This window comes from Melopsittacus undulatus, chromosome 8 (assembly GCF_012275295.1).
Source record: "Melopsittacus undulatus isolate bMelUnd1 chromosome 8, bMelUnd1.mat.Z, whole genome shotgun sequence".
NCBI classification, from domain to species: Eukaryota; Metazoa; Chordata; class Aves; order Psittaciformes; family Psittaculidae; genus Melopsittacus; species Melopsittacus undulatus.
This window is the reverse complement of record NC_047534.1, coordinates 14778415-14784414: the sequence shown is the minus strand read 5'-3', so window position 1 is coordinate 14784414 and position 6000 is coordinate 14778415.

The following is a 6000-nucleotide window of genomic DNA, read 5'->3' as shown; positions in this document are numbered from 1 at the left end:
CCTTTGCCAGTGAAGACTGAGGCAAAGAAGTCATTAAGAACCTCAGCCTTCTCCAAATCCAGGGTAACCAGTTCTCCTGACAGCTTCCAAAGAGGGCTCTCGTTGTCCCTACTCTGTCTTTTATTTGCAATGCACCTATGGAACCCATTCCTGTTATCTTTCACATCCCTAGCCAAGTTTAATTCTAACTGAGCCTTAGCTTTCCTAACCTGGTCCCTAGCTTCCCAAACAACATTCCTGTATTTTTCCCAGTCTGTTTGTCCTTGCTTCCACCTTTTATAAGCCTCTTTTCCCCCTTGAAGTTTCCTCAGCAGCTCCTTATCCATCCGAGGAGGTCTCCTGGCCCTCCTGCTGCACTTCCTTCTACCTGGGATGCAGCACTCCTGAGCTTGTAGCAGGTGATCCTTGAATATCAACCAACAGTCCTGGGCCCCCCTGCCCTCTAGGGCTATATCCCATGGAACCTTACTAAGCAGGTTCCTGAAGAGGCCAAAGTCTGCTCCTTTGAAGTCCAGGGCAGTGAGCTTACTGCATGCTCTTCTCACTGTCCTGAGGACCTTGAATTCAACCATCTCGTGATCACTGCATCCAAGACTTCCCTGGACAGTCACATTTCCAACGAGCCCTTCCCTGTTGGTGAGCATGAGGTCAAGCAGGGCACCTCTCCTTGTCGGCTCCTCTATTACTTGCGGAAGGAAGTTGTCTTCCACACAATCGAGGAACCTCCTGGATTGCTTGTGCCAGGCCGTACTGTCCCTCCAACAGATATCAGGGTGGTTGAAGTCTCCCATGAGAACAAGGGCCTGCAAGTGTGGGGCTGTTCCTATCTGTCTATAGAGCGCTTCATCCACAGAGTCCTCTTGATCAGGCAGTTTGCAACAGATCTCCACAGTAATGTCTCCCATCTCTGCTCTGCCTTTGACCCTGACCCACAAACTCTCTGTTGACTGCTCACCTGTCCCCAGACAGAGTTCCATACTTTCCAGCCTATCCCTAACATAAATAGCAACTCCCCCTCCCCATCTGCTGGGCCTGTCTTTTCTAAAGAGCCTATAACCTTCCATTCCAATACTCCAGTCATAGGAGCCATCCCACCATGTTTCTCTGATGCGTATTATATCATATCCCCGTAGATATGCACACATCTCTAATTCCTCTTGTTTGCTCCCCATAATACGGGCATTTTTATAGAGGCATCTGAGCTGAGCTCCAAATGAAGCCAGCTCATTGGGTGGAACAGCTGGAATATCACTACATTGCTCCAAGCATTTATCATAGGTGCTGGCAACTGGCTGGGAGTATTGGGATGGAATGATGCCCCCCTCCCCCAACACATCTAGTTTAAAGCTTTCTTTACCAACCTGGCAAGCCTTCTACTAAAACCACTCTTCCTTTTCATTGTCAGAGCAGCTCCACCAGCCTCCAGTAGACCTGGCCTCCCAAACTGAGTCCCATGTTCTAAATACCCAAACCCCTGACTACAGCACCACTGTTCTAACCATTTATTAACCTGGCAAATCCACCTAGCCTTCTTAAGGTCCTCCCCTTTATCCTGTAGAATTGATGAAAAGAAATCAATCTAACTTGACCTCCCCTGCCATAAGAAGCAGAAACCTGTTCTTTCAGGTTTAAGAGCTACTGTCAGGCAAAAGTTTAGAGGTAGCTGAGATAGCATTTGCTTTTCCTGGGGGAAGATTCCAGAACTATAGTACTTGATTTGTGTATCAGTTCCTAGAAATTGTAGTCTTGGTAAACTAAGCCTGGATTTTAGGTAGGAGATAAATGTGTATGTTATTTTATTTAAAGCCCATTTGGTTTATTCATTGTTCCCATTAAGCCATGCAAGGTTTGAAAAGGCAATAGAATGGAACTAATTAGATCTACTTATAATCACAGTTGGTGGGGAAAACACTGCAGCCTAGAATTCTCCTTGAGCAGGGAAAAGAAAGAGGCTTAGTTTCCATGGGAAGCAAAGAATGGGGTTATGTTGACTGAAGCAAGAGCAGACTGTGCAGAACCAAGAACCACCATGATAACTGTAGCTCAATAGCATTCCTGTATATGAACAAAAGCCATGTAACATGTATGGCAGAAATAAGTAACAGAAGGCTCTGACTCATCCTGTGGAACTGTAATTTAAGTTCAAGAGGGATTTTTCTATCTTGGATCTATTCCTACTGGCTCAGATGTCTTATAAGCTTTTAGCACTTAAAGCTAGTGCCTACAATTGAGAAATGGGTTGGATGCAAGAACAAAATACTACTCAACTTAAAAATATCTTCTAGCTAGAGCTGAGGTAACTTTGAGTTGATCAGAAGCTTCCATTGACCTTTACTAAATTTGATTTTTTGGATTTAGAAGAGTTTCAACTCCCTAAGCAAAATTTTGCTTAGTGGAGCACTGAGAAGCAGATGCAGTGTAGGCATCTTGGTGCTTCCCACTCAGCGCAGCTTTCTTTTAGCAAGCAAGTACCACCAATGAACAATGTGTGAGAGGTTGCTGCTGTCTCTTATCAGTCATAAGTAGTAATTTTCTTTGTGTTGAATCAAATCTTAAGTGAAAACCTCAGGATATTTCATGAAAGGTTATTTTACGAGTAATACTAATATTAGTAAGACTGGTAGCTGTCCTGTCTGTAAGATTCATCAGGTATTTAAGTATTTTCAAGCCTTACAAATCTGTCCAGCCCCTTGAATACCTAATACATGTGAACTTATTCAAGGGGTTAGGCTTTAGAAAGATGTATTTTTTCCTCAAAAGACCAGAATGCTACTAATCTTGGCAAAACTTTTGAAAATATACATCAGCTATAGGGGCTTTTTTTGAGTATGTAATATTGTTATACATATAGACAAGCTCAAATGGGGAGATCAAGAATGTTCTATGTGAGGTGAAAGCAAAATTGCTTCTGTCATTATAGACTTGAATCTGAACATCCTTTAGATAAACTAAGGAAGGGTAGTAAGTACTTGGCTAGGAGGGCCAACATGCTGTCCAGAAATAGATACAGAAAGGACAGATTTATATGGTTTAAGGGGTGAATGAAGAGAAGGCCTAAAATAATATTTAAAAAAACCTGATTCATAAAGGCTTGCCACTTTTACTGAATTCAGTGAGGACTGGGAGATCATACTGCAATTTTTGACTGCTCCTCCACTGCTGTAGGTATTAATGAGCAAGGTGTACTGGCTATGCTGTGGTCAGCTATTTTCTTTGGTGTTCCTAGAAGGTTTTATTAGAAATATTCTTCTATTTCAGTTTCTGAGTGGGGGAGAGCAGGGAGGGAAGAGAAGCAGTCTTAAATGAGGTATTTACACCTGATTTGATTCCCTGAGGCCCAGACCTCATGCAGGCAGTTGGATGTGTAATGGGATGGTTAAACTGGCACAACATTGCTGTGACACAGATTCCTTTGTTAATAGAGAAGCTTTAATTAAAAAGTACAAGAGTTCATGATGAAATTCTGGCTTGACCCTCAGTTAGATTTGACTAATTTGGTGATTTCCTAGAGAAAGAGAATTCCTCTTGGGAACGGCATAGCAGAGCTTGGAAATAAAGCTAATTTGATATGGGGAATGGAGTACAAAAGAAGCAAAGATGATCCTGGTGAATCTCGAGTAACTCTTGATAGTCACAACTGAGATGGGAAGCAGTTATTCTGGCTGAACTGCCCCTGGGGTGTTCCTTCCCTGCTGCTGAGGGTTGTTTGCAGAGGAGCTGAAGTGCTGTAACAGCCTCAAGCTCCATTCAGTGATGTTGCCTCCTTTTTTTCTGTGGCAGCCAGCTCATGTCCTTTGCAAAAAGGAGAGTAGCTTCAGGCCATCATTTCATGCATGACTTGATAAATTGTGCAAGGAAGAACACTGCCAAATGAGGAACTAAGCCAGTTTTCAATAAGAGGGCCATCTGTGACCAAATGTTTTGGTGAGTTGGGAAACAATAGAGTTTTTTCCCCATTTTTACTTTGAGTTCCTTTTGCATGTATGTAACTTTGCTGCCCCCCAAGAGTAAGTTTATGTTACTGTATCTTAGTTTGTGATGCATTAAGTTTTTGTTGAGTCAAGCGGTTTCATTTCAGACTTGATCCTATGTGGCACTGAAAAATTATCATCAGTGTTGCTGTGGTTCTTGCTGGAGAGGTTTCTAAGGGTAGAGGAAATTCAGATATGTGTGTCAGATAAGAGGCATGTAAATACATTGTTACTGGCTACAGAAATATTCCCTAAATGTAAGAAGAGTTATTGCTGGAACTAGAAACATTTTAAAAGTTGGAATGAATTTGAACTAAGCTTCTCTCCCTTAACCCAGCCAGTTACTGCTCTGTTTCACAGAATGTACAAAGTCTTGTGTAATGATGTTCCCATGTAGCGAGGATTACTGAGTAGAGCTGCAATTAGTTTTAGACATTTCTTGAGCTGTGGCTTAAACTTTTTCAACAAAGACTATCTCTATGGAAAATGGAGTGGCAGTAAGTTAATGGCCAATGTGTTGAAGTATTTTTCTTGGCTAACTGGTGTAATCGCATGAGAACAAATTCTTTTTACAAAGGGTGATTGTACTTTCCTTACTTAATGCTTCTCTTTCTAAGAGCAAGAGGAAGACGGAGTGAGTCTTCCTGAATCTGGGGGTTAGATCTGGCTTTTAATTGAGCTAACACATCTGAGATAAGCATTATACAGTTTGTAAAATAAAGCGAACAGAGAGAAAGTAGCAAATGCAGTGTCACTAACAGCTCAGGAACAGAGACAGAAACTTGCTCTGCACCTGACGACCAGACCCCTGCCTCTCTTGCCTCCTTGGAAAACATTGCTTGGACTGGGTAATTTGGCTGCTTGTTTCTGTTGAAGTAAACTCTGCAACAGGTAATTTTCAGAAAATTGAAACCTTTTTGTAATGTAATGCTGCTTTGGAAGGGACTGAGGACCTCTAAATATGTGTTTATGTAGCAGGCAGGAGGTACAGAAATCCCAGCTGGGAAGTATCTTCAGAAGTGCAGGATTCCGAATTCCTTGAAGTTGTGTGGTAGGTTCTTCTAGATAAGTGCGCAGCTGTTTGTGTGGAGAAGGCAATCACTTGTGTATCAATCCATCTGCCTTTCAGAAAAAAATGTTCTCCATTAAATTACTGAATTGGTAACTTCATCTCCCAAGTATAAGGATGTTGGTGTTTGTTACATTGCTTTTGAAGTGCATGTTCCTTTTTTACACCCAAATTATAAGGGTAAGTTCAAGAGACTTGAATGCAAATTCTGTTTTCTTGTTTCTGCTGAGTGAAGTTAATTTCTTACCATGTTTGCAGCTCTTCTCTTTTATCTTAAATTAAACAGTGTGAATATACCTAGAAATGGACTACGGATGTCTATGAAAATAGCAGTCTAATTCTGCAGCATGCACTCAACTGTGTGGGCAGTAATCTGCTTCAATTTGGTGAAGACTGCATATGTACTGCCAAGATTGGTCTCTATGTGTTTGGGCAAACTTTTAATAGGTTATATTGTGATTCTAACTTGTAAATTAATTTGGACAAAATTTTAATGTGATATTTCACAAACTTGTGTGAGAGTAAATGAAGAAAAATATTTGAAATAATGCTAAAGTATGTCTAAATTTAGATTACTGAAAGTTATATAGCTCTGTTGAAAGTAGAAGACTTAGCTCTTGGTTCTTTGAATCATTAAATTTGGTCAGTGTGTTGTACACAACATATTGTGTACTAAGTGTTCTCCAAAGGCACCATGTCACTTTTAATAGTTTAAATATATGCTAATGTTAGAGCCACATTTTTTTTTTTTGGCCATTGTGAATTTCCCTTGCATTTCAGGATCTTCAATCCCTGTTTTTGTTGCTGTTTCAAGAAATCTGCTGAATGATAACACTGAAATAACCCTTACAGCAGGATGGGATGCAGCCCCATCTCCAGTAGTGTGACATACATCACTAATGCCTACAGGAGAAAAGTGTCTATCAAGGGTGAAATGCACAGATGCATTAAAGCATCAAA